Raw genomic sequence first — 5935 nt, 5'->3', positions numbered from 1 at the left:
CCACCTAAATATGAGGAAAAACTTCTTTACTGTGGGGGTGACAGAGCACTGGAACAGGTTGCCCAGAAGGGTTGTGGAGTCTCCTCCCTTGGAGATAACTCAAAAGCTGTCTGGATATAATCCTGTCTAACGTGCTTTAGGTGACCCTGCTTGAGCATTGGGCTTGGACTAGATGACCTCTGGAGATCTCTTCCAACCTCAACCATTCTGTGATTCTTTGACTCTGTGGTTCTGTGAAATATTTAGTTCCTGAGAACAGATGCCAGTTGGTTTCAACCAGTATAGAACTTGTGACTTCATTAGAGCTATAGTGATTTATATTGATAATGGATTAAGTTCATTGACCTTAACTGAAAGAAATATCTATTGAACAATTATTAAGGATTTGTTGCAAYAGAAGGTGTAGGAAAATGAAAAAATTCTGGTAAGAAAATGCAACCTGTTTTCTTACTGCTGTCACAGAACAGAAATCCATTATCCACTGGCTAACAGACTCCCAAATTTATTGTTACCATCTGTTGTATGTTTTCACAGGTTTTTTTTCTTTCATTTCATTCAGAAATCACTTTTCTCTAGTACTACAAAAAAAGCAATAAAGCTGACTACACTTCTAATCACATTCATTATTTCCTGTGTTTGGAAAAATATAGTTATTGGTTTCTCAAAGGGCTCTTTAATACAATGAGCATATGAGACTCTGGCTTTCTTGTGATTTTTATTAATATTTAAGCTTCCTTTGCAGTATTATTATTTTGAGAGGAAAAACCCAATAGCATTTGAGTGGAATGCTCCAGCACAGACTCTCAAGGGGGGCATCAACTTGGCTGGAGCTATGAAATTGTCATTCTGGAGCAGGCAGGTATTAGTAATGGCTGCCACACTCTCTGAAACATCCATGTTACTTATTCATTCAAAAATTCACCAGAGTGCCACTTTGCTGCAAAAATATGTCTTTTTCCCATCTAGTTAATTGTTTTGTTTCTTCAGTTCTATTTCTTGTGTGTGTCTGTGTGTGTGTGTGTGTGTAGCTGCTGGGTTATTTTGCTTTTCCTCTGGGGGAGAAAAGAGGATGCTTGTGCAAAGTAATAGCTAATAACCTGCAGAATTCTGGTATCGATAAGACTTAGTTTAGCGAGCTGAGCTAAAATTTTACAAAAATGAAGACACAGTAATCTAGAATGAGTGTTTCTTTGTTAGAGTTTCAGGTTTTCTCATTTGGAAATACRTAAAAATTAAGCCCAAATTTTGATTGTTTTGGAAAGGACACTGTCGTAAAGCCCTTTGTCATCTCAGTTGCCACATCTGTGATGGGAAAAAAAGCACAAATAGGGAGTATGTAGCTTGCTCTGATATTTCCCTAGTCTGAATTGAGTGAGATGTGCAACAGCATATAGGTACTCTTTGTAAAACTCCCTTGTAGCCTGGTATTTTCCCATCTCCAGATGAATCTTCCACTCTTTAGCCCTACCTTATCTTTTGTTTCTTTCCAAGAAGGTCCTCCTTTCCCTTTCCCTTTCCCTTACTTGTGTCATCTTTCTACTGTTTTTAACTACCCAGCATGTCTACAGACCTCTGTAATAATTTAAAGAGACAGAGGACCATCTCTGAAAGTCCTCTTTTTTCTTTTTCTTTTTTTTCTTTTTGGTCAGTTAAGGCCTGCAAAGGAGTATGCCCACAGCTGCCACCATCTTTCCATCCTTATCAAGCTGAGAATCAGACTGCCTGACTGAGAGTCACTGCATGTGGAGACTTAAACTGGGAGGCATTTTTGAAGTAAACTTTGCAGTCCTCTGATCTCCTGACTTCAGCAATCTTGGCAGCTTTTTTTTTGAAAATCAGATAGTGAAAAGGATAGCACTGTGTCTTTGTGTTGCTCTCCAAGAGAGGGGAGACAAGAGCCAGCCCCAGCCACTAAACCCACTTCTGCCTCTAATCAGCAGGTTATAGTGCCCAGTGGGAGAGGTGGGCCACGGATTTGTGGTCCCTTATTCCAGCATGATAGCATCCAACAACCTTTTCTGAAATACGCAAACGGTTCTATCCTAGGTCAGGACTAGAGTCTTCATTTCCTTTTTTGTCAAATGAACACTTTATTCAGGCTCACTCAAATTCAGGGATACCCTTTTATGGGAGTGTGGGAAATCATYTGCACAAAATGAAGAGACTGCAGTATTGGCCAGGTTCATATCTTCTTAGATCTGACACAATGCTGCAAAGACAGAAAGAGAGCTGAAGTGGATGAGGATGGAAAGAACACAGAGCCTTTTAAAAGAAGTTTGCATGCTTGTGGTAGGAAACTAGGAGGTGCCTACACTGGCTTTTCCAAAATGGCAGTTAAAAAAAAAAATCCAGTATCTGCCTAACCTTGAAAATGCATTAGTCTATCTGACCTTAAAAAAACCTGTTTTTAAACATTGTATATATGTTCCAGATTGAACCAGGCTGAGGCGGCTGCAGCTTGTTTGGGCCTAATGAGACCCAGAAATTATGCAGCGCATTACTTAGGCGGTCCTAATCCAGTAGGTATGCTCTGAGCATACTGGGCGGAATGCAAAACATTGCTGTTGCATTCCTTTGAAGCTGTACCTGGAAAAGGAGCCTGCTTTTTTCTCTAGGTTCCTCGTGTCCTGTGAGCACTCTTTTGTTGAAGACATGACACTGCAAATCTCAAAAAAGACTGAAAGAATCATACTTTATAGCATGTTTCTATAATTACTCCTGGGCGGTTACACTGGGAGGAGATGAGCTTGAGGTGTGATCCCTGCTTTCCAGACCACTTACACATTTTGTATTGAGTAGAATCTAGGCAAATAATACAAAACTCCCCAAACCCTGGAAATTTATCACTCAGCTTAGTGTCATAGCAACTATTTGCAGCTTCATAACCCTTCTTGCTTCTGAATATTGTGGTACTGATTAGGAGAAAAGAAAAGAAACTGTAATTTCCACTTCAGTAGAAAGAAGAGAACAAAGTTTATGGTTTAGAGRTGGCGTGTTATTTCAAGAAGAGAAAGAGTCAGTTCATGCAGAAGTTCTCAAGTTTACCACTTTCTGTAGAACCAGCCTATTATGTAAAATTCAGGCTCGTTTTTCTCTTCGTCTGAGGGTGACATTTTAATGGTTGAGATCTATTTCACCACACTGTCCTACATGGAGATCTGATTCTTAGGTGACTGGAAGTGCTCTTTCATCTGGAGCTTTGAGTCCGATATTTAAAATACACAGAACATTTGACTAATATGAGCCATTTCTTTCCTCCTCCCCTCACCCTCCCCTCCCCTTTTTTTGACTTGCCCTTTTCACGTCCCATTCACGTCAGCTGTAAGAGCCCAGCTCTGCTTTTGACTCCACTTTAGGGCAAAGGTATCTAAAAGACAGGGCATGCTCTCTTCCATCTCTACTTCTGTCTTTAGAAGGAAGGAAGGCCAACTGCTCAAAACCTGCCTATAATAAAGTTATTTGTGGCCTGAGAGTTTGTGGCACATATTGAAACTTAGCAGAATAAATCAGTTCTATGAGCCCTTTATAGATTTTATTAAAAAAAGCATAAGCAAGCAAATATTCACTCAGCAAGACATATTTCTAAGCTAATGTGTTACAGTTTTATTAGCTAATTAAAGATGAACAGTACAATGATCAAATAATGGGCACATTTAAGATTGAATCAATAAATCAATTGGTTCAATTTATTCAGTCACTAAATTAATGCATTCAGTAATCAACTCAAGTTATGAGTCTGAAATGGGAAGGAACTGCTCTGTGTTAGTTTAGCCTGGGGAAAATTTAAGAGGGGTCTAGTTTCCTTGCAGCTCTAGAACATATCCAAATTATAGTCAATACAATACATACATATTATGTCTTTTGGACTTAAACCTTAGATGAGGTGAATGCCACTGGGGAAGGGTGCAATAGCCCCAGGCAGCCCCTGCCCAGCAAACAGCCTCCAGGTCTGGGGCTGGAGGGCAGCATTTACCCCTTAGCTGGGAGCAGGGCGAAAGGGGCAAGCAGGGATAAGAAAACATAAAATTTACTCCAAGTAGACCTCAAGACTGCTAAGGAAGACACTATACTATGAATATCACATTCCTCCTGGTGAAGGCCTCAGGGCACCAGCTGCTCCCAGTGGTACCCCCCAGCCCCAGTTCTTCTGGAGGAAGTTTTGCAACTGAAACTGTCAACCCTGAGACCTAGAGGGATTTTGGAAGGGTGAGCGTAACACCGGGGAAAAAGGTAGGTAGTAAAAAGCTTTTGTATAATAATTGTAAGGGTATCATCAGTGAGGTTTTTCTGGATAATTTGGACTATTAGACTGCTGAAACACTAACTGAAATTCATGATAAATTCATACATATATGGTGTGTTCTCTTTTGCCCAGAAAAAGATTTCTGATGTAATATCAGCAAAGAGCAAATGTTGCTCTGAGTTCCAATTTGTGATCTCATTATTACTCATGTATTTTTGTATTAAGCCATCATTAGATATAGTATAGAAATACCCTCCTTCTTATAAATATTTTGAATAATACTGTCTTTAATGCAGAGGAATCTAATATTTCATTTGGTGACAGTTTATTAAATTAAAATATTAAAGGTGAAATTTCTTCCTTATATATACACATCTCAGGAGACCAGTCTTGCTTAATATCCTCCAATATGTAGATACCTTAATTAATAATTCATACCTCAAAAATAAATGGAAATTTTGCTTTATGTAAACCATAAAAAAGGCTTTCAGAGACTTGACTGAAATAGCAGCAAAATTCTAAAGGTTTTAAGGTAAAAAGAACATTACTGTATTGGAAATTATCATTTTGTAAGTATAGTAGTTTGCATTGCTTTTCAGTGAGATTGTGACATTATAGCATCATCTGCACATTTAAAACTGTTGCAGTAGAAAAGTTCATGTGTATGTGTCTGCCCAAAGCTTAAACAATCAAAAGTGCTCATAACCAGAAGGTTAACTTTTTGATTGAATTTCATATTATTACTCCTTTGATGAAGGTTTTCGTATTAAAATCCAGTTATATTTGCTGTATTGAATTTACACTGCAGTTATTGTCATTTGTATATTGAATTTTCCAGTAAAATGAATCCTTGGAAATTATACACTTTTTTTTTTAATATATATATATATATACTTGTAAATGCATTATAATTCCTTTATAATTAAGCCTATGGAAAAAGTAATATGTTACATTTGCCTTATCTGTTATTCAGTGGAATATTTTCCTCTAAATAGCTGAGTGATCTGATTTAGCTCTGTTTTTGTCTGGGGCTTTGATGTTGTTTCTGTTGATACCTGATAGGCAATTTTCCTGGAACAATGTACTATTGCTAATTTGGGGGGATAGTATGCAGGATGAGCACTTAAAAATCATACTTTTAATCGATGTTTTAAGCAGCACGAAAATTTTAAAGTAATAAGTGTTTGGTTCAGGTTTATTTTGGTCCAAGATTCTTGAGTTCAGGGAGATTTTCAGAAAAACAGAACAACAATTCATTAGGGAAGCTTTAAGATTGGTACAAATTGTCATAATTGTCTTAGATAGTTCAGCTTTCCTGGTAATTTTTTTTTTCAATTTATTCCCATGCAACACAAATTGTAAGGTACATATTCTGACTTCATACTCTCAGCTCTTCTGATGTTTTCTTCTTGGATAACCTAATCTGTACAACCTTCAGATTTGTATACATTTATCCTGATTGCTGCACCTTTTAAAGTTCCCAGTTAATTTTTAGTCAGAGAAAAAAAGTTTAATGGGAATACTGTCTTTTATTCTAACCTGGTCATGGTTCATATTTTGTAAGAGGATTTAAATGTAGAGAAACTTCACTTAGTGCATCTTTCCTCCTCTCTTTTTCCTTTCTTTCTTCTAGAAGTGCTTATAGAAAGAAAATTAGATTGATTATGAATCACTTAAATCTACTTTAATCCC

Source organism: Rhea americana, unplaced genomic scaffold (genome assembly GCF_003343005.1).
Source record: "Rhea americana isolate MKP2758 unplaced genomic scaffold, rheAme1 scaffold_133, whole genome shotgun sequence".
NCBI lineage: Eukaryota > Metazoa > Chordata > Aves > Rheiformes > Rheidae > Rhea > Rhea americana.
The sequence above is the reverse complement of the archived record's forward strand: the minus strand, read 5'-3'. Positions refer to the sequence as shown.